The sequence below is a fragment of the Lactuca serriola genome, chromosome 7 (genome assembly GCF_051521515.1).
Source record: "Lactuca serriola cultivar US96UC23 chromosome 7, Lser_US96UC23_V15, whole genome shotgun sequence".
In the NCBI taxonomy this organism is placed as follows: domain Eukaryota; kingdom Viridiplantae; phylum Streptophyta; class Magnoliopsida; order Asterales; family Asteraceae; genus Lactuca; species Lactuca serriola.
Genome location: NC_136414.1, coordinates 182,756,019 through 182,780,438, shown reverse-complemented (window position 1 = coordinate 182,780,438; position 24,420 = coordinate 182,756,019). Strand labels below are relative to the sequence as shown.

General features: G+C 40.5%; 1 pseudogene; it reads right to left on the bottom strand.

Annotated features, from left to right (window-relative positions):
• Positions 1-6,288: 6,288 nt before the first annotated feature.
• LOC145061523 (epidermis-specific secreted glycoprotein EP1 pseudogene) lies at positions 6,289-7,842 on the bottom strand (annotated as a pseudogene).
• Between the last annotated feature and the right edge of the window lie 16,578 nt (positions 7,843-24,420).

The window sequence follows — 24,420 nt, the reverse complement described above, 5'->3', positions numbered from 1 at the left end:
ATGTATATATACATACAAATACAAATTTACAATTTTTTTTTCCGAAAGCATGTTAATTTATTGAAAGTGCATAAGTTACTGGTATCCCGGTTGTATACATTATTAAAGGGATGGATATCATTATCAAATAAACAAATGCAATTAAAATATATTTTTAAAATAACAATATATATTTTAAATTATTGTAATCATGACTTGTGTTTATTTCTTTTTATTTTTCTATTAATTTTATAATGATAATAAGAAGCTACTAAAAAATTATTATTAATATTGATACAAAACGAACCTCTACTTAGAGGTCTTCACAGTTTTTTTTTTTCGATCAAAAACCGCAGCGGAACCGTTTAAAAGTTAAAACCAAACAAAATCAAACTGTTACTAACGGTTTGGTTCTGGTTTAGTTTCACGGTTTGGGCTTTTTAGGCTCATTTTTTGTCGAGTCCATTAAATTGTTAAAAAAAACTGCTATATTGTTACAACTGTCAAAAAATCTGCCAAAAAAACAACAACATTAAAGCTATCAAAATTGCCAGAAAACTGCAAAAAATTGTTAAAAAACCAACATATTAAAGTTGTTAAAACTTTTTAAAATCTTTCTATTACGTCAAGCATTTGTATCTATTCATGCAACCTAAAAACCATCCAAAACAGTAAATAAAAATAACAAATATTGTTCCATTACATCAAACATCAGACCGATACACACAAACCACAAATATTTTTCCATTATCCGCAAGCTCACTTCCAAAATGTTATCCACTTCCAAAATGTCATCCAATTCATATGTGTTTATTGTTCAAAAAACTCAATATTAAAACATCACACCAAAAGTTCAATATAAGACCATGAGAAGAAAAGTATCTTTCAATCGATATTGTCGGCGCAAATACTAAGTTTGCTTGCAAAACCTGAAATACAGGTTATATTTTGTAAAAAATAATAACAAAGAGATATAAAACTTTTTAACATCTGAAATCTTACTATTTTGAATTTCTTCAAGGTCTTCAATTTCTTGCAACACATCTTCATAACAAACTTTTGCAGTTTTGTTAAACACACCCCAAATCCAATTTTGTGTGCATACAAGCGCTTGCACTCTTTTAGGAGAAAGACTACTCCTAAATAAATCCAAAACTCTACCCCGTGTGCTAAATGTGGATTCCGAAGCAACTATAGAAACTGCAACAACCACGACATCGCGTGCAATTTTTCCCAAAATACAATATTTTGCTTCATTTGTCTTCCACCAATCCAACAAGTCAAATGACTCATAACTTGGCTCTTGATTGTCTGACAAATATCTTTCAAGCTCACTCAATTCTCCTATTTTTTTCATCTTCCAAATGTTCCTTATATTTTAGCATACGCTTCTCTTGTATGTTAAGATTCTCATTAACTTTTCTTTTGTTATGATTCTTGTTTGAAGAAGAATTTTGGCATGCATAGGATCTTTTTCCAAATAAAAGACATAAAGTCGATTCAAAGTGGCTTTTAACTTTTTTTCAAGTCACATGCAATATCACCGATAGGTTATATTTCTTCCAAACTCCAATTGACATATTTTAATTTGTATCGAGGATCAAAAACAACATCTACATACAATATAGAATTCATCTTTTCTGCATTTTCCCAATATTTATCATACTTTGCTTTCATATTCATAGCCATTGAACTCACCCGCCATCACTTTTAATGCATTCATGAATATGGCTATGCAATGAACACATATCATGAAAGTAAGCACTAAAAGTTACATACAAAGACCCCACAAACCGATTTCACACTTCATAAAACACCTTAACAAAAACCATAAATGCTTGTACAACATCCCAATCAATATCTGTAACGCTCTGTTCTTAAAATATCTATTTATGGGTTCCCGAGATCAAGAGTAAGGGCGTTTCGGTCTTTTTATGGGTATTGGGTTTATTCGAAATGGGTTTTCGGGTCGGGGTGTGTCACTAGAAGCGTAGGTCTTCTCGCGCCCCTTTATGTGGATATAAAGTTCGTCGGGAACGAACTTAGGATGGAGGATATGTTGTAAATTGAAGATATTGACAATAATGGTCCCTAAGGGGGAAGTTTAGCAAAGGGGTCCCATGTGAAACGACCCAAAAATATGACCCAAAAATTTTTGTTTTTAATATAATCAAAACTGTAATCAGAGCATCATATAATAAAACCATGCGTGATGTATTCCAAAACATAATAAAATACTGTGCGGAAAACTGTATCATACTACATCAAATCAAACAACTAAATCAATCCCAGGCTAAAGCTGAGGCGGTGGTGTGTGCGATGCCGTCATCCCGAGCTCTTCCCTTTGCTTGCGGAAGTACCTGAAACCAAAACTGAAACTGTAAGCACGAAGCTTAGTGAGCTCCCCCAAAATACCACATACCATACAATAGCAATATCATATAAACACATATCGGGCCTTGCCCACTGCATCGGGACGAAGCCCGGAAACTGCATCGGACCGAAGTCCGGAACTGACTGGGACCTTGTCCCCTGCATCGGACCAAGGTCCGGAACTAACTGCATCGGACCGAAGTCCGGAACTGACTGGGACCTTGTCCCCTGCATCGGACCAAAGTCCGGAACTAACTGCATCGGACCGAAGTCCGGAACTGGCTGCATCGGACCGAAGTCCGGAACTGAACCTAGCATAGCATATCATAACAACTAGCATGAACACATATACTGCATACTACATCGGGCCGTAGCCCGGAACACATAATACATAACACATAAAACATAGCTCACAAATCCTGTCTGAGCCACGAAGGCATCAAACATACTAACTTCTGCATCGGATCAAGTCCGGAAACTACTGCTAACTGGACGGGCCGGCATTGTGGCCTTAGACCCGTCCCTACTGGAAGGAAACTCACCTCGTAAACTGGCGTCTGAGTGTGTGTCTCTGAAAGCTACCGGCTGCTGCTCCTGAATCTCCTCGGCTACAAGCCCATGAACACACTCAATCAAATACTAAACACTGCACTTGGGGTAAAATGACTCTTTTACCCTTGGTCAAAGTCAACTTACTTTTGGGGCTGACTCGCCGAGTTGGGCCACCCAACTCGCCGAGTCCTACTCTCACTTCTCAGTTCTACACGCTGCTACTCGTCGAGTGTGGCATCGACTCGACGAGTACCCTCTTGATCCAAGAACTCAGACAATCTTCATCCGACTCGCCGAGCCGTATGAACAAACTCGACGAGTTGTTCATGATCCTAAGAAGATTGCCTTGGACTCGCCGAGTTGTATGAACAACTCGCCGAGTCCCTCCATCACTGAGTCTATCCTCAACTCGCTGAGTCCACTCTCTAACTCACTGGATTCACTCGACACTGATCAAAATGAAGGACTCGGGAACTCGCGGCCCAACTCGCCGAGTCGTTCTTCCCGACTCGCCGAGTTGCCGCCATGCAACTGATTTTTACTCGATTTTGTTTGAATCCAACACATACAATTGATAGATCTGAGTCCAATAAGCTGATTTACCACGTAAAGTTTCCAACTTTACGTGCACAACCTCATGAATAAGGGAAATAAGGCTAAAAGATGCATAAAATGGGTAGATCTATGATTAATATGCAAAGTAACTCCAAAAAGACAGTAGATCTGGGCTCTACAACACCCCAACATTCAGATCCAAAGGTATTTCGACTTATTAAGACATTCATGCAAACATAAGGCTTGGAACAAACATCAAATAGCTCTTAGAAGAGCTCTAATGGAAGTTTAAAGCATATAACAAGAAGGGAACTCCGAAAATACCTCAATAAACTCAGATTTACCCTTGGATCTTTGCACTACAACTCGTTTCCTAGCTTCTTTCTTCTTCTCCTTCTTCACACCTTCACAAAATGGCACCAAATCACTTATAAGCTCTCAAGGGAGGATTAGGGTTTTCTCACTGTGTTCTCAGGGTGAGGGAGGCGAGAATGGGGTTATAAGGTGGTTTAAATAGTGGGCAACCCGGGGATTTAGGGTTTCACCCAGACGGATGGACTCGCCGAGTCCAGGATATGGACTCGCCGAGTCCCCGGCTCACGCGTGCTCGCAGCCGCGACCCTACTCGGCGAGTCAGGCTATGAACTCGCCGAGTTCCTCTTGCAAAACTTACAACAATTACCAAGGAATTAACATACCGGAAACGGGTCGTTACACCATGCATGCCAAGCATTCATGCACGTGTTTGGCTAGGTACGCCCAACGTAATGGAGTAAATGAACGCGGAGGTCTCTCGACGTACGCCCAACGTACTGGATGTACGCCCAACGTACGTCTATCATCCAGAAACCCTAAATTTAGGGTCAACCACTATATAAGGAACATTATGGTTCCAACCCTAGCCTCTATAAACACTCTCTTACCCTCAGAAAACCCTAGATAGCCGTTCCACCTCCATTGTTGGGTGTGTTTACCTTGGAAAGCTTGTTTTGGCAAAGGAAAAGCAAGAAGAAGAAAACATAAGTTGTCAAAGAAGGAGTGGGGTGGCTGGAGCTCGTAGATCTGGAGAGGCATCATCTTCTGGAGCCCTTTTGAGGTAAAAAGTCTCTGGCTTGACAATCTTATTGTATAGATCTTTGTGTTGTGAAGTTTTAACACCATTCTTGTCCCAAAAACCTCATCTTGATGCATGATTCGAGTTGTTCGAGATTAGTTGTCCTTTCAAACCTTAGGAGAGGTCTTGAGTAAGAAAAATGAGGTCCCAAGGGCTTTGGTTGTCTCATATGTGATATAGGTAGGTCTTAATGGATTAAGACCTTGGGTTAAGAGGTTTATGGACGTCCCAAGTAATAAAGTTTGAGACTTTATGAATCCTAGGCATATTTTGTCTATGGATCTGAAGTTTGGGCTTAAGAGCTTAAGCCATTAAGATCTTATGTGGAGTTGTAGTTCAGCGAGGTTACGCCCTGCCTAAATGGGAGTATGCCCAACGTAGTGGGTCTGTGTCCTGATTCCAATCCGCGAGCATTGTTGTACACCCAGCATACCAAGAAGGGAACGCCCAACGTACTCCCTCTGTTGAGTTTTCATTTTGGGCCTTAAGAGATTGGGTTGTTATTGGGCTAATATGGCTTGGGCTGTGACTGGACATTATGGATGGAGTAATTTGGACTCACTAATTATTATGGACCTTGGATCTAGGCCCATTTGGTGAGGTGGGCCCAATTTAGTAAATTGGGCCAATATTGGGCTTCGCTTCAGACTTTTGGTCTTTGGACCATTAATAGGCTTGAGAGCTTACCTAGTGTTGGGCCTTTCATATTTTCATTATGGACCTTAGTCATGGACCAAATTGAGTTAAGGGTAAATTGGTCAATTTACCCTTGGAAGGATATTGTGCTTGGTCTAATGTGTATTTTGCTACTTTGGATAGTTCAGGATCTTTGGTGAGACGGTGGTTCGGGCATCTGCTTCTTCAGTTTAGAGTTTCGAAAGTCGCGAGGTGGGTTATCCTCACTATATCGACAGGGTCTACGGCACCAAGGCCGACCCTTTATCGCACTAAAAAACAGCCTTTTACGACGCTCATTGCGCGTCGTAAAACGCTCAGACGACGCGCAAATGCGCGTCAAGGAAGACCCTGTCATAAAGAGAGACGACGCGCTTTTGCGCGTCATCCATAGACGACGCGCTTTTGCGCGTCATCCATAGACGACGCACTTTTGCGCGTCATCTATAGACGACGCGCATTTACGACGCACGGTTATGATACGCAATGCGTATCAAGGAAGACCCTGTCATAAAGGAAGACGACACGCATTTGCGTGCCGTAACCTTACGAAGCGCGTGTTTATGACACGCAATGCGTATCTAGGAAGTCCCTGTCAAGAAAGGTCATGTCATAAATAAAGACGACACACAATTTTGTGTATCGTAATTTTAGTTTTTTTTTTTTTTTTTAAATTATTTATAGATTTACTGATTTTCAAATTAAATTTGCATTTCATGTTTCATAATAAAAAATAAAATATCATATAGAAAAAATACATGCCTTCAATAGGTAATGTGTTGGTAGTCTACAAGGGGACTAATTGTTTGCATTTACAAGAAAAGATTGATTGTTTTTTAAGTTCTACATACAACATAAAAAAGATAAAGTAAACAAAATTAAAATTAAAAGATTTTTTTCAATAATTATAAAAAAATGGTAATCCGCAAGATAATCATATTTTGCAGTTTATACGTTCTTGTAATTATTGAAACAATTTTTAATTTTATTTTTTATAATTATTAAAAAAACTTTATTTAAACTGTAAATATTTTGTCCACTTGTAGACTGTAAACACATTTATTCTACTGCAAATGTGTTATGCATACCGAAGCGTTTTACATCTTAAAAAATATACAACCACATAGTCTCTTTGATTTCGATACAAACAGACAATGGAAGGTAAAAATATAGAAAAGCAAGTAAACAGTGCTATTTCTTCAAATCTTTCATCTTCCTTATTCCCTCTTTCCTAGTGGACTTATCCAACTACTGGATGGGTGTTTTGATGTACGCCAAATGAGTCGAGTTCCCAACCCTCGTCAAAGTTTTTAACTCGTTAGCGATCCAACACCTCGATAGATCAGTGCGATAGAAATACCCCATACACTTACAGTCCTTTGTGCATTTACTCTCGCAATCTTTCTGCTTCACCGGCCCAGTCCCCGGAGAGTATTTAGAAGTGAAATGGTCGACTCCTTTCAGCTGATAGTAACGAGAACCACCCGCTTTACAAGACGGCGTCTTCACATTGCAGTTTTTGCTCCACGCAAAAACACCCTCCGGCGACGGACACCCAACACACTGGCTGTCCTCACACAGCCCAAACTTGCCGCAGCGTTCAGGCAGTTGGCACTCGTCTTCATATAAACCCCGCCTCGTGGTCTCCATATTATCGAACAATCTGAACACGATACGCCATTGGCTAAAACGGATATTCGGAGGACGATAAGAGTAGAGTCGTAAGTTCCCATCGATGCCTAATCGGATATAGGATAACGTGTTATTGAATCGGAGTATGTCCATGTCCAAAAAAGGTTGAGCATTAGAGTTTGAAAGATGACACCTAATTGCGTTAAAGTCGTTATTGTATTCGGTTTCCACGATGGCGAATGTCGCATTAACAATAGTCACATTTGGTTGGTTCAATTCCGGAAACAATGGAAACGTGGAAGACCAATAAAGCATGTTCTTATAATACAAACCCAATCTTTTTGGCTCTATCACGAAACTATACGCTCCGTTTACGTTGTTCGTCGTTGAAGCTCTGCTGACGAGCTTCGTTGGACCTCCGATCCGGAGAGATTGACCAAACATAAGCGTATCAGTAGGTGAATCAAAGCTTTGCCAGACGAAACCACCCTTGGAGTCACGAAGCACGATGTTACCGGTGGAGAGTATGGCAAAACCGACGACACCCTTGTTGGCGGTGTTGGTTTGCCATGCGATCCGTCCATCTCCGTCGGCGAGTACAAGGTTTCCGTCGGAGGCTAATGAGAAGGTGGCGTTTTCGCCAACTGGGTTGCCTCTGTTGGCATCCCACACCCATGGCATGACCGCTTCATCACGTCCGGTTCCCATGCGGAGACTAAGAGTGTAGACGCCGGGGGTGGTATTGTAGAAACAGAGCTGGAAAGGGGAGGTGTATGGAGGAAGAGGACGATAGGTTGGGGCGTATTCGGAATCGAGTTCTCCAAAATCGCCTTGGTTGACATACCGAAAAGTGTCGGCGGGGGGAACAACGGCGTCGGAGATGGCGAATGATATGAAGATGAAGCAGAAAAGGATAAGGGAGAGAGAAGAAATAGCCATCGTTAGTGGTATTGTCTTGTCTAATTGATATATATATATATATATATATATATATATATATATATATATATATATATATATATATATATATATATATATATATATATATATATATATATATATATACTAGTTTATAACCCGTGTAAACTACCATTATACAACTAATTAAAATTTTAAAATAAAACCAAAAATTATTAATCAATTATTTTATATAAATTACTAATTAAGAGATTTTTTTTTGTTATATAAATTTTAATCATTGATTTAAATAAATATGTGAAATTATATCATTTTATAATTTGTATTAAGTTTATTTTAATTTTTATTCTAATGTTATTACTTTAACATAATTAAAATAAAAAATCTAAAATTTGAAATTTGAAATGGATAATCAATAAGTTTACAAATTATATGCATTAATTAGGAGATATAATATAGTGACACATGACAAAAAGATAATAAAATATGCTTAATTAGGAGGCCTAATAAGATAACACATTATGAAGGAGAATAAAACTATTCTTTTATTATATATATATATATATATATATATATATATATATATATATATATATATATATATATATATATATATATATATATACATACAATTATTTTTAACGAAAGCTTGTTAATTTATTGAAAGTTTTACTCGTATCCCGGTTTTATCCATAGTTTTACAAATCTCGTTTTAATATAAGTGTTGATTAATATTATGATATGTCGGACAATTTATTTCAAAATTTAAATTTATATTTTCTAATTATAAGTTAAATTTGAAATTATAATAACTTTAAAAATTTGATATATCTCTTAATTATTAATTTATTTAAAATAACTTATTTAAAATAATTGATTAAAAATTAAAAATTTTTATTATAAAAATTTAATTAATTTTATAACCGTGATTCTTACGGGTTATAAACTAACATAAAATAGAAAAAATACGATTAAAATTTATTTTTAAAATACCAATATTATATTTTAAATTGTTGTAACATGACTTCTGTTTACTACTTTTTATTTTTTTATTAATTTTATAATTATAACAAGAAGCTATTAATAAATTATTATTAATATTATTAAGACAAAACGTCGTTACAACAAAATGGAAAATATATGGCAATAATAATCATCAAATATGAAAATAAATATTCCATGGTTATTTGGAAAATGTTCATTTTCGAAAAAATGCTTTATGATAAAAAAAGGTTATTTGAATTTTTTTTTCACAATTAATGAGTAATTTTTTAATAGAGTTCCCAAGTAAGATTTGTGCGTTGTAATGTTAGCATGTTTCCAAAATTTATGAGGTAAAGTTATTTCGAAAATACCTTTATCAAAATTTTTAAACATGTGATAAAAGTTTCGAACTCACTTAGACCGGTCGGTGCACTCTCTACCACACATTGTGGTTGTTGATTTGGCGCCGCAGTATGCGACTAACACAACTCGAATCCCTTCTTACCGCAACCAAAAATAGTGTGATGACCTAACAACAATATTTTTCTTTCTTTTTGACCGTTGGTGTGTGTGTAGTAAACTGTGGTATGTCACCCACAGGTTTTGAAGGATGAAAGGAAAAATGATGCGGCGATAACGTGACAGTGTAATAGTACGGTGAGTGTGGTATGATTTTCAAAAAACCATTTTCTGACATAAAATATTTTTGAAAATCTTATTTTTTGTAATTTCAAAACTCATTAATTATTTTCGAAGCACTTGTTCTGCAAAAGATGGTTCAAATTTTTCGAAAAAGTTTGAAATTTTGGAAAAATTAATGTTTTAATCTATTTAAATCTACATTTTCAGTTAAGGGTTGATTTTCTTTGTTTGAGTATGTTATCACTGTAAGTGGTCAGTGAGTGAGATTTGTTGGGATGTAAACATAAACAATAGAAACTTATGAAAGAGAGATTATCAAAACAAAAGAATTTAAAAAGAAACTTAGGAAGTAGTTGCATGACAATGACATGCTACATGCAGGTTTCCAAAACATGAATGGTGATATGCAACGCCGCAAGCACAACAATATTCGATTTTTCTAGGCGGATGTAGAGTAGATAAAAACAATACTAAGCATCTAGGAATTTGTATCCACTTCGATAGTGAGCCCGGTGAAAATGTCGGAGACAGATATATTATTCGAGTTGCCATTATTCAATAGAGAAAATTCATGAAATAACCAAAAGTTAGGGGGTGTTTTAAGAAAATAACCATGAAATTTTAAGTTTCGGAAAATGACCATGAGATCTGCAGATGGGACTCTGAGGATCTATTTAATCTTCTATGGAACGATGCATAGTATTGAGGAAATGACGTGGCAACACTAAACGACAAAAAAATATTGTGGATATAATGGTTCCGTAGAGGTGGCTCTGCAGATCCATTGTACACCTCTGTGGATCTATAATATCTCTGAGGAATTGGTGGTTGACCGATTTTACCTCGTTTTCGCCAATTCATCAGAGGATTATAGCGATCCGTAGAGGTGTACAATGGATCCGCAGAGCCACCTTTGCGAAACCATTATAGCCATAATTTTGTTTTTGTCTTTTAGTACATTAACCCCATTGCAGGTTGATTTTTTTGCAATCTCCTTTTAATTATGAGGAGATAAAAATGGTAGTTTTTTATTGTGGTTCTATTAAGTGAAACACCCTGCTTCGAATTGTTTCTTATTTTGGAATAGTGATCAGGGATTGGGTATTAGCGGGCTTAGGACCCAAGAAGAATTGAGATTTGGACTCATTTGGGGTTAGATAAATTAATTTGGATGATTTGGGTTTTCGGTTTGTGTTTTGGAGCCAAAAGGTATTTCGGTAATTTATCAGCTCGGGCTTCTATGGAAAATAGATGTTTATTCGGGATTTGGTAAGGCAGTTACGAGTTGATGGACGTATATAGCTTCTCGTTACCTTTTTATGAATATAAGGATCGTCGAAATCGGAATTACAACGAAGAAGTTATGGTCTTCAGAATATGTTAGGGTTTGTAGGGAAACCCTAGTATGTGGGACATACCTAGGGTGTATGCGGGGCGTACTCATGTGAAAAGAATTACATTGTGCCAAATGTTGAGTATACTTAGCGTACTGTGAGGGTCAGATTGGGTTTGTGATACCTCGTACGCTGGGCGTACGAGGAATACGTGGGGCGTACGAAGGATAAATGAAAACCCTTATTCTTGGAGTTGTACCCTATATAATCTCATTAAGTCTTTTTGGTTGGTCCATTTATCAACCTCCAAGTTCCCAAAACCCTAGAAATCGTCTCTAAGCCTCCATCGTGGTAATTTTGAGCTTATGATGTGCATTTTGGTGTTTTTGGGTCGTTGCCAAAAAGATGGAGTTTGATGCAAGGTTGTGAATAAAGGATGATCTTATGGATCTGGACTATGTGCTTCATTTCCAGCTTGTTTGAGGTAAAAAGCTTTGATCGTGTTCATTGTTGGCTTAGATCTAGTTGTATGAGTTTTTGGTTCATTTTGGTCCCAAGAATGAGATCTAGTGGTTTGGTACCACTCCAGGAGCTATGAGTTGCTACTCTTGGTGTTTCTGAGGTTCTAGATGCTTAAAGTTGTCTCCTTTAGGGTTTGGAATCCCTCATGCATGAGATGGTGTCCATTTGGAGAAAGTATAATGCTTTATTTTGATATTGGGTTCTTTTGGGGCATGCAAAGTCATCAAGTCAATGACTTTGTGGTTCTAAACGTTCTTTGAGAAGTAAATCTATGGTTTGGACTCCTGCTCTTGAGTATTAAGTGCTTAATGGCATTTTGGCTTAATTGATGAGTATGTTGGGCGTACAAGTCTGTATATGTAGCGTACAATCCAAATTACATGTATGCTTACCGTACAGCTGAGTACGCCCTGCGTACTTAGTCAGGAGGGTTTTAGCTTTTGGGCTTCCTTTTTGGGCTTGGGTGTTGAGTTCTTAATGGGCCATCTGAGTATAAGTGTCTTGGACTAGAAATTTTGGTTGGGGTTTAGGGTAAAGCCCATGTAAGGGGTTTCGGCCCAATTTGGAAAATTGGCCCATAATTGGGATTTGGTTGGTTATTTGGCTTCTGGGCCTTTCAAGTTGTGAGTTGGGCTTTGGTCTTGGACCAAGATAGGTTAGGGGTAAAATGGTCTTTTTACCCTAAGTATGAATTTATGGTTATGGTTTGGAACCTAATTGATAATTGGGTGTTGTTTTGATATTGACAGTTCGGGGAATTTGTCAGCCAACAGTCTGGGATCGTCTGTGTGTTTCGGCAGTGCGAGGTGAGTCTCCTCACTAGGTTTAGTAGGTCGAAGGCACCAATACCAGCCCATGATTTATATGTTAGGATGCTAGATGTTTGCGTGATTCTTGCATGTTTTGTATGATGATATGCTTACCGGGTAAGGCCCGATGCCTGGCAGGACCTGATGAGCATATTGTATGCTAGTTACTAGTATCTGTTTTTATGCTTTACGGGCGAGGCCCGATGCTGGGCGAAGCTCGATTATGGTATTCTATAGTCTTTGTGATTATTGCATTTCTTAGTAGGTTATACGTTTATATGATTATACGGTTATATGATTATGTGTGTATCAGGCGAGGTCCAATGTCAGGTGGGGCCTGGTGAATGACAGATCTGTAATTTGAGCGGGGATCGATGTCGGGCGGGGCTCATTGTCGGGTTGGGCCCAAGACCAGGTGAGACCTGATGAAGGGCGGGGGCCCAGTAATCTTTTTGCTTACGGTTTTCATTTTATGTTTCAGGTACTTTGGTTTTCAAATGGAAGAGCTCCGGGTGATTGCAATGCACACACCACATGTTTCCGCATTATGTGAATTACTCTGATTTGATGACGCCTTGATAAATTTTGGTTACCTTGGTTTTACAGGAAATATATGTATTAACGATTTATTAATCTAAAAACAAAAAATTTTATGTCATTGTTTTTGGGACATTACACTAAGGCTCCAGGACCTGGTGGTTTTACTTTTGGGTTTTTGAAGAGATATTGGGATCTTGTTGCAGCATATGTTAAGGCATTTGTTAATAATTTTTTCCATCATTCTTCTATTCCAAAGGGGTGTAATGCCTCTTTTTTCACTATCATCCCAAAAATAGGAGACCCGAAGACTCCAAAAGATTATAGACCCATTAGTCTTTTTGGTTTCCAATACAAAATTATTGATAATATTTTAGCTAATCATCTTGTGGATGTTATTCATAGTGTTATCATCCTTGAGCAATCTGCCTTTATCAAAGGTAGACAGATTCTGGATGGTCTATTTCTCCTAAATGAAATGGTTGCTTGGAGTAAGGCTTCTGGAAATCCTATGATGCTACTTAAGGTGGATTTCGAGAAAGCGTATGATTTGTTATCATGGGATTACTTATTGGAAATCATATCAATTATGGGATTTGGTTCTATGTGGTGTCGTGGATTAAGGAGTTATTTGATCACTGCTAGGGCTTCAATGTTGGTTAATGGTTCCCAGACAGATGAATTCCAAATTCATCGTGGGTTGAGACAGGGTGATCCGTTGTCCCCTTTTCTTTTTATTTTGGCTATGGAGGGTTTACATGTTACTTTGATGAGGTCCCGAATGGGGAATGCTTTTAGAGGGATTTCTATTTCAGGAATTGATAATTCTCATATCCTTTATGTTGATGATGTTATGTTGGTCTCTTCTTGGGATCCTAAAAATGCGAATTGTCTTATTCGTATTCTCAGGTGCTTTTATTTGGCTTCACGGCTGAAAATCAATTTATCTAAAAGTAAATTGATTTGTGTGGGAATCCTTCTATCCTAAGTTCTTGTTGTGGCAAATAGGATTGGTTATACAACTTCTACTCTCCCGTTTTCCCATCTTGGTATTCTGGTGGTTTAGGCTATGAATCAAACTTCTTCTTTGGTTTATGTGATTGATAGGTTTCAGTTTAAGATTTCAAATTGGAAGGCTATGTGTCTTTTATTTGGAGGTCGGATTACGTTGGTGAAGTCTGTGTTGGGATCGTTAGGAGCTAATTGATGTTCATTTTTCTTACTCCTCTTTCGATATTGAAGGTTTTAGAGGGAATGAGGGTGAGATTCTTTTAGGGTGCAGACGGGGATGAACGTTGTAAGCATTGGGTTAGATGGGATAAAGTTATAGCTTCCAGGGATGAAGGAGGATTGGGGATTGGTAGTAATTTCTATTTCAATAGGGCTATGCTTTTTCAGTGGTGATGGAGATTTTATCAGTACCCTGACCTTTTGTGGGTTAGAGTGATAAAAATTTATTTACGGGTCGAATGGTGCGTGTAGGAACTCGAGCTATCCAATTACTGGCCAAGGGCCTTAGGTTGGGGTTATTCGTATGTTCTCCCAGTTGCACCAGAAAGATATAGACCTCCAATCTCTTTGCTCATTAGAGTTGGAGACGACACTCTTAATTCTTTTTGGCATGATGTGTGGAGGGATGATGTGATTTTGTCTGCCACTTTTCCTAGAGTTTATGCTCTGTATTTGCATAGACATGATTCTATTAGTGACAAGATGTCTATGGGATTGAGGGTTAATACCCTTAGACGTATTCGTAGAGGTAGAGCGGAACAGGAGCAATGGGATAATTTTACTTTACCTTTGTAGGATTTCCAACTCAAGCCGGTTCCAGATAGACTTGGTTAGGTTATTGATTTGTCAGATAGCTTTTCTATTTCTTCAGCTTGGAGATATTTGGATGGTTTTACGCTTATCACTGGGGGTATTTCTACTTGTTCGAACAATTGGATTCCAATTAAGATCAATATTATTATTTGGAGGGTTAGAATTTCTAGTATCCCTACTAGCGAACGTTTATCTTATAGGGGTATTTTGGTGGATTCTATTCTTTGTCCCCTTTGTTCCTCTAGAGTGGAGATTGTTGATCATATTTTTGTAGAGTGTATTGGATTGATTGCTTTATGTTCATGTATGGCGGTTTGGTGGGGAGTTACTCTTCCCTCTCAGATTATAATGGACTCTCTTATCAATTGGGAAACTTCTACCTCTTTGAGAATCGGTCAGCGTAAAGCTTTTGATACAGTGATCTTGACCTCCTTTTGGTGCATTTGAAATTTTAGAAATCCAACGCTTTTCGGAGCAGCTATCCCTAGGAAATACATGATTTTTGATGATGTTGTTTATAAGTCTTTTTTTTGGATTTATAGTAGGTGTACAAAAGCCAAGTTTTTTACAAAAAAAATGACGTTCTTGGCTTCATAATCCTATTCCAGCTACTATTATGATGTATGGTTTGGATGGTGGTCTTACTACTTTGTCTTCTCGTCGTTCTTATTCAGGATTGTGGAATAGTCTCATTCGTATGATTGCTAATCTCCAGGACAGGGGGATAGATCTCCTCAGCCTTTGTCTGACTAGAGCTGGAGATGGTGCTTTTACTAGTTTTTGGCATGATAAGTGGATTTATGATATTTCTCTTGCAACGATTTTCCATAGAGTCTTTGTGTTGGATGTGTATAGAGACAAATATGTGAAAGAGAGATTTCTTATAGGATGGGATCCGAGTAATCTACGTCGGTTACCTAGGGGTGGTATTGAACAGAGTTAATGGGATGAGTTTATAGAAGTGGTTCAGAATGTTCGACTCCTTGATAGATTTGACAGATTGGATTGGCTTGTCGATGTGTCGGATATGTTCTCTGTTTCCTCAGCCAATACCTTTATTGATTATATTACTCTTGCTGATACTGATATTCAGTGTGATACTCGTAGGAACGCCCGTGTTTCTAGGCTAGGCATTAAAGATGATGTAATATTCTAGGCCAACCTTTGTAATTTGTTTTGCAAATAATAAGATGTATTATTTGAGTATTGTGTGTTTTATACGTAATTATTATGATTTAATAAGTTAAGAATAAAAAAAGCATCGAAAATAAATAAACCCGATATAGATGAAGAACATTCTAGTGGTTGAAACAAGGATTTCGGAGATATAAAGAATACCGAAATCCGAGTTATAACGAAGAAGTTATGACACGTCGAAGTTTCGCAACAGAACCAACACGACGTTGTGTGACATAAAAAGTGAATTTATGATAAAGTGCTTTTTAGCATTAGCGATCTAAATGAAAGTCGCAGTACACGTTAAACCGAGAGCGTACATAAAAAGAATGTCCAAGTCTGACTTCGTATGAGGAAGTTATGAATTTTCTAAGATTTGGTATAGCCGTATGCATCCCGAAACTCGAATTTTAGATCGAGCACTTTTTAGCCGACACAACCTAAACGAGAAACGAAGATCTCGTCGATAGTGGTTAAACGGTAAAAAGACAGACGAAAACGGACGTCGGATGAAGAAATTATGAATTTTTAATGGACATTTCATGTCCCGGCCTATTAAAAATATAACTTTAAAAATAAAGTCAAAATTAGCCGAAGGAGTCTACCCGAAAGTTGTAGAGCACGGTCTCACCTACGCGTGGATATAAAGAATGTCAAAAACGGAGTTTGTATGCGAAATTTATGAATTTTTTGAAGTTTGAAAAATAAACTTGCGAAGGAGTACGCCCCGCGTACAAACGAGTACGCCCAACGTACTCGGACTAGTTTCGCTACGAGTTAGTAGCTTTGACACCTCCGGAGGTCGGAACCCGATCAGAGGACACATATCTTGTACACGCAGCGTACAAACGAGTACGCCCAACATACTCGGACTAGCTTTGCTACATGTTAGTAGCCTTGGCACGTCCCAAGTAATCCACTCCTATGCCCAGCGTACGAAGGTGTACGCCCATCGAAGAGCCTTGAGAGGCAGTACACCCCGCGTACCAGGAAATTACGCCCAGTGTAATGAGAAGCTTCGGTCCCTATAAATAGGATCTGAAGTCAGGCGAGTTAATGTTACATAATTTCATTCTCTTTCACCTTCTACTCCCTTTTAGCCTATTCTAAACCCCCCAAAGCCTAGGGTACTATCCTAGCATCGTAAGCAAGCCACGGAGAGCCCGAAGATCCCGAGAAAAGAATTTTTCGAGACAAAACTCTGGCCGCGTGAAGCCCGGTTTTTGAGAAAACATCCCGGTTTTATCAAAGAAGATTGTTTTAAGGGACGAAGTGATGTCCAATCACTGTCTTATCAAGTGAGTGTGTAGTCACTTTCATCTTACACATAGATATGAAATATTTTCTATAAAATACGTGTTATGTGTATATATATATTGTTTGTTTATTTGAGATGGGTGTTGAATAGATGTTTTATACAAGTTTTAAATTGTATATGTATTTTTATCTACAAATATGTTGGGTAAAACATGGGTAAATGAAATAGTTGATGTGTGATAAAATGATGAGAGATCTCGATGTTGTTGTTGTTATAGTCATCTAACGGAGTATAGATGTCGACCACATACATTTCTAGACAGTCTAGTGGAACGCTAGTAGGCTCGCAACTTGTAGGTGTTTTTGAACTTAGTGTTCACCGGTATACTCCATCCCCCTCATGGTTGCCTTATTTGACATAAATTGCTGAGGAATCCCTAAAGCAGTGTTGTCACCCCGATGAAAATCTTTAGGCTAGGTCCCTTATGATAGGTGTTTAGGGACGTAAAGTGAGGATAATGGGAACGGATAATCAAGGTTATTGCTGGTTGATGAAATTAATAAATTTATTGTTGATTGATGAAATTAATAAATTTATTTACTGTGGATTGAAAACCCTATATGCTCACCAGGCTCCCAAGCCTGACCTACACAACTTTTTGTGTATTACAGGTAGTGGACGCAGAGCATAATTGGATGATGACGAGTGATTTTTGGATAATAGGTCTGTAGATGTAAATAACTGTTGAAAGGCTTATAATGTACTGTTTATGCTTTTGGTCTGTATCGGAACATGACATCCCGAGGTTTTGTTATATAATGAAAATACATTTATTTAAGAAATGATTTGATAAATTTTTATCATATTTTGTTTTGGGGACAAATTCCACAACAGCTTTTGGAAGATTACTTTGACTTTACTTTAAAAGCATAAACTAAATCGGTCTTTTCTGGCCGAAAAATTTACGGATGTCACAGTTGGTATTAGAGCATTAGTTTAAGTGAACTAGGAATTTGTAGGATTTCTAGACTAAAAGTTACAATGCTAAGTGATGATCGTGAGATGAGTGTCTACCATATTTTAGACACGAGCACTAGTATATTTTAGGAAAGATGCCTAAAATGCTTTTATGTGCTAAATGCTATATGTTTGCCATATATGATGTTATTTGTTTGGATCTATGGTTTGGTGCCGATCGGATTTGGAAACCTTATGTGTTCAGGATTCTAAGCGTACGGCTATGATATTAGAACTAGCATGTAATGTTTCGGAGTGATAAGGAGAATTTTAAAATCTATCGTGAATAAAGATCTAAATTCGCCTAATTTGGTGTATAGATCAAAATGGAAAGAACCCAAAGTGGACCTGAAAATGCAAATAGAAATCAACAACCTCAACCCCAAGTGATGGAACAGGTGCCTATAACAGAAGCTGCACCAGAACCAATCACAATGGATGGAGTACAAGCCATGATTTAGACAATGATGGTTAAACAAAGGGAGGAAATGAGACAAATATTGTTGAACAACAGGAGTGAACCTTCAATGCCGGTTGAACAACCTGAACTAAATGACAGGCAGTCAGAGGAAGGAAATTACAGTCGTACTATTAGTCAAGCGGGTGGCAGAAAGAAATCACTCGGAGAAGGAAATCAACAGAGATGGGCGTATGTATAAGAATTTCTTGGGAGCCAATGTAATATCCGGATTCCCAGGTATATTATTTTAAACATTTATTTTTGAGTTTTGTGGAAGGACTCGGCGAGTTGACGCTTAGACTCGCCAAGTAGGACCGCGAGTTCTTGGCTAGATTAATGACCGGACTCGACGAGTCGATTAGTGGACTTGGCGAGTCCGCGCTGTAAAGTGAAACCCTAATCCCCAGGCTTGGGAGCCTATTTAAGGACCCTTATGGCCTTCATTTTTATCATAGATTTCTCCAAGATTGTGATTCCTCTCACCAGGTTGACCCGGAAAGGCGTGATTTTTAGTTGGGGTCCAGAGCAGCAGGCCTCATTCGAGACACTTCGCCAGAGATTGTGCAAAGCCCCAGTGTTGGCCCTTCCAGAGGGAATGGAGGACTCTGTGGTATATTGTGATGCATCGATATCGAGACTGGGGGCAGTGCTAATGCAGAAAGGGCATGTGATAGCATACGCGTCGAGGCAGTTGAAGCCTCATGAGACGAGGTATCCTACTCACGATCTGGAACTAAAGGCTGTGGTATTCGCCCTCAAGATCTAGCGTCACTATTTGTATGGGGTTCGGTGTACCATATACACGGACCACGAGAAATTAAAGTATCTGATGGATCAGCCAAACCTGAACATGCGTCAGCGAAGATGGTTGGACGTGGTAAAGGATTACTATTGTGAAATCCTGTACTACCCGGGCAAAGCTAATGTTGTACCTAATGCTTTGAGCCGTAGGGCAGAGCGTACCCCGATTCGAGATATCCGCATGCGACTAACAGTCATGACGCCGATGTTGGACACCATTCGGGAGGCCCAAGTGGAGGTCGTATTACCAGAGAACCGCAAGAGAGAGCGGGTGATCGGGCAGGTGTCTGAGTTCACCACCAATAGTCGAGGGCTTTTGACCTTTAAGGGGTCGGATTTGGGTACCGTTTTCTGGTGGATCGCATACCATTCTGAGGGAGGAAGCGCATAGATCGAGGTTTTCGATTCATCCAGGGGCCACCAAGATGTATTTGGACCTGAAGCGAGAGTACTGGTGGCCCTGTATGAAGAGGGATGTGTCGTGGTTCGTGGAGAGGTGCATGACATGTCGTAGGGTTAAGGCCGAGCACCAGCGTTCGCATGGGAATTTGCAACCACTTGAGGTTCCCTAATGGAAATGGGAGCAGATTTCTATGGATTTCATCACCAAATTGCCGAGGACCGTGAGAGGTGTTAACGCAATTTGGGTGATCGTTGATCGGTTGACAAAGAGCGCTCATTTCCTTGCTATCAGTAAGAGCTCTTCCACGGAAAGGTTGGCCGAGGTGTATGTGAGGGAGGTGGTATTGCGGCATGGTGTACCAATCTCGATTGTGTCGGATCGGGATGTGCTTTTCACTTCCAGGGTTTGGAAGAAGTTTCATGAGGATTTGGTTACTAGGTTGCATTTCAGTACCGCTTACCACCCACAGACGGACGGATAGAGTGAACGAACGATTCAGACGCTCGAAGACATGCTTCGGGCATGTGTGTTGGACTTCGGAGGAAGTTGGGACACGTATTTGCCCTTGGCTGAGTTTTCCTATAACAACAGCCACCATTCGAGCATCGGTATGCCTCCCTTTGAGTTGTTGTATGGGAGAAGGTGTCGGACTCCTATTTGTTGGGGAGAGGTAAGGCAGCGAGTGATGAGCAGCACTGCGATAGTGCTTCAGACAACCAAGCAGATACAATAGGTTAGACAGAGATTGTTGACGGCCCAGAGTCACCAGGAGAGTTACCAGGATAGGCGTCGATTAGAGCTCGAGTTTCAGGTTGGAGATTTTGTGCTCCTGAAGGTATCTCCTTGGAAAGGAGTGATCCGATTCAGGAAGAGGGGCAAATTGGGGCCCCGATACATCGGACCGTTCAGGGTGATCGTGAGGGTGGGCAGAGTGGCATATCGATTGGAGCTACATGCGGAGCTGAGCCAGATTCATGATACCTTCCATGTGTCTCAACTAAGGAAGTGTATAGTCGACGAATCGACGGTGGTTCCATTAGAGGATATTCAGGTGGATGCCAGCCTGAATTATGTTGAGAGGCCAGTTGCGATTGTGGATCGGAAGATCAAGGTTCTGACGAACAAAGAGGTGCCCCTAGTGCTAGTTCAGTGGTAACATCGGAGAGGGTCTGAGCTGACTTGGGAGCCAGAGTTGGAGATGCATGAGCAGCATCCAGATTTGTTTGCAGAGCAAGACTTCGAGGGCGAGTTGGCGCTTAGACTCGTCGAGTTGGAGATGCATGAGCAGCATCCGATTCTAGTGGGGGAGAATTGTAACATCCGGATTCCCAGGTATATTATTTTAAAAATTTATTTTTGAGTTTTGTGGAAGGACTCGGCGAGTTGACACTTAGACTCGCCGAGTAGGACCGTGAGTTCTTGGCTAGATTAATGACCGGACTCGACGAGTCGATTCGTGGACTCGGCGAGTCCGCGCTTTAAAGTGAAACCCTAATCCCCGGGCTTGGGAGCTTTTTTAAGGACCCTTATGGCCTTCATTTGTGGCCACCTTGTTCCAGAGAAACCCTAGAGAGCAGAGATAGCGTGTTTGAGGGCAAGAGGAGCCTATTTCTTCATCTTTTGTGTGGTTTTGCTAGAGAAAGAAAAGACGATCCATCTAGATCATGAAGGGAGCTTGGATTGAAGCTAATCATCGTGAGATATTGTCTTTGGAGGTAAAATTCTTCCCATTTCACGTTCATATGGTGGGATTCATAGTTTTAGGGTTTTTCCTCATGATTTTATGAGATCTAGTGAGCATAAGGTCCCCTTGGTATGAATAACATCAGATCTGGACCATGAGAGGTCCCTAGAGCCATTATCTTCCAGCTTTTTGCAAGAAAATAAGGAATTAGAGGCTAGGTTGCCATTTCTAGCATTATTTCTCCATTTGGAGCTTGATATGAGTTGCTTGCACGTAAAGGTTGCACCTTTACGTGACTTTAGAGTGTTTAAAGGTTAGATCTATGAATTGGTTAAGCAGATCTGACCTCAGGAGGTTGTTTGAGCAAGTCCATGGATGAAACTCGTCGAGTTCATATGTGGACTCGACGAGTTGGACCGGGTTGCCCTGAGGTTTGACTCCAGTAATGACCCGGTGAGTTGAGGGGTGACTCAGAAAGTTAAGGGAGGACCAGGGATGAAGAGGATATACATGAACTCACCTAGTCATATAAGTAGACTCGGCGAGTCTGGTCAACGTTTGACCATTGACTTTTGTTGACTTTTAGGGTTTGGTCAACTCTAGGGTCTTTGAGCCATGAGAAGGGTAAAATGGTATTTTACCCTCCTGAGAGTGATAAGAGAGGAAATGGTCTAGCCTTGGGAAATGTATTGATGTAGAGTGTTTATTTCATATGATTAAGCGGAGGCTAGACCCGATTTCACAGAGTTCGAGATTACCGAGTTACTCGAGATGAGTCTTCTCACTATACGTTACATAGAGTGGTATTTATGTGTTGACTGGACTAGAGTGGCCTGATTTGTGATGCCTTAGCCTAGGAGATTACTGCTGCTATGAGATGCCTTGAGAGTGAGTAGGTAGCAGCGAGGAGCTTATGAGAGGTCTACCGGAGGGTAGTCTATGTATGGCGAGAGTAGAGTACTTGTGATATGGGATCCAAGGAGAAGGACTTGGGGTGAATACTGATGCGGTGTGGTAGGTAGTATAGGGCTCGTACTACTATAGACACCGGATCAGTGAGCAGTCCAAGTAAGAATCCTTAGGATACTAGGGGACGAGTATGGTCGCGTTATCGAGTGCGAGTATGCTCGAACGAGTCTATGATGTTTTTATGTTGTATTTCAGAGACACCATGGGTGGGACACGACATACACCTGGGAGCAGCAGTGTTAGTGACGAGGAGATCCGTCGGTAGATTCATGAGGAAGTGGCAGCGGCCATACGAGCTGAGATACCAAAGATGTTCGGGTCTATCAAGACCACGTTGATTGAGACTTTTGATGAGCGGTATGCCGCTCTTACTGATGTTGTTGTTGCTACGGCCACCGCAGCCGTCGCTGCTGCCAGGCCGCAGGGGAGCGATTCGTTGCTGTACCGGGAGTTCAGCAACACGAAGCCACCAGAGTTTGATGGGACACAAGATCCGATCGCTACGATGAGATGGATTGCGGATGTTGAGGGATGTTTCTACACTTGCTTGTGTCCAAAGCATTTGAGGGTGCGGTTCGCGCTGAACCAGCTTCGCCTGGGGGCGAAGGACTAGTGGAAATTTGTATCGGTAGATTTCACCCCAGCTGAGCTTACTACTAAGACCTGGGAAAGGTTCACCACCATGTTTCGTGATGAGTACGTTCCCCCTGTGGAAAGGGAATGATTGGCTCAGGAGTTTTTGACCCTCAAGCAGGGTACTGATTCAGTTATAGTGATTACCCGGAAGTTTCATGAGAGGGCGATGTTTTGCCCTGAGCAGGTGTCTACCGAGCAGGCACGCATGAGCCGATATCGGAGTGTTCTGAGGAGAGAAATTCGTGAGTTTTTGGCGAACTCGACTTATCAGACATTTGCCGAGCTCTGGGCAAATGCTTGTAAGAGGGAGATCGAGTTTGAGACTCAGGCCAGGGAGGAGGCGGAGTCTCAGGGAAAGGATCGGCGGCCGGCACAGTCTCAGCCGACAGCCAAGCGGGCAAAGCCCGCTGATTCGAGATCTGGGGGTACGAAGGGCCGCACTTGTGGGAAGTGCAGCAAGAGTTACTAGGGGACGTGCAGAGTTGGAGTATGTTACAAGTATGGGAAGGAGGGGCATATCACGAGGGATTGCCCCAAGGGATTCTCGGTTTGCTTTCATTGCAACCAGACCAGCCATCGGAAGGTCGAGTGCCCGCAGCTACATCAGGGATCAGTGTAGGGATCTGCGCCTGCTGCGAGAGCTACCGAGGTTCAGCCAGCGAAGGTCGAGGCACTGAAGGCTCGCGGGAGAGCCTTCCAGTTGACAGCGGAGGAGGTCCGCGCATCACCCGACGTTGTGGCTGGTATGTATTCTCCCCTCTATTTATTTTGAGTCTAAGATATTATGCTTATATTATGATATGCGTAGGTACTTTTCTTGTGAATTTTGTACCTGCCTTGGTGCTATTTGACTCGGGTGCGAGTCGATCTTTTGTGTCGTTAGCTTTTTGTTGCCATATCTGTATTTGTCGAGAGGCATTGAGTCGACCTCTTTGGGTTTCCATAGCTGACGAGCGAGCGGTTTATGCTACTGAGGTGATTCGGGGATGTGTACTCAAGATCTTCGGTGTCGATTTCCCGATTGATCTGGTCCCGATTACGATGGGGGACATTTGTGTTATAGTGGGCATGGATTGGTTGAGCCATTTTGGGGCTGTTATAGACTGCGAGTGATAGTTGGTGACGATACGAGACCCTAGTGGGGGAGTGCTTACGGTGTATGGAAAGGGTACCCGTCTCGAGTCAGCATTTTGTTCAGCTGCTAGGGCGAGGCAGAGTCTACAGCAGGGTTGTAGTGGGTTTGTGGCCTACGTGATGGACACACGAGCGGCAGTGGAGAGGCCGAAATTGGTTGATGAGGTACCGATAGTGCGAGAGTTCCCTGACGTTTTCCCCGAGGAGCTACCAGGTGTGCCTCCCGAGAGGCAAGTGGAGTTTCGCATCGATTTAGTTCCTGGAGCGGCGCCTATTGCTAAGGCACCCTATCGCCTTGCACCGCCAGAGATGCAGGAGTTATCCTCGCAGCTTCAGGAGCTGCTGGGAAAGGGGTTTATTAGACCGAGTAGCTCACCTTGGGGAGCACCAATCCTTTTTGTCAAGAAAAAGGATGGTTCACACCGGATGTGC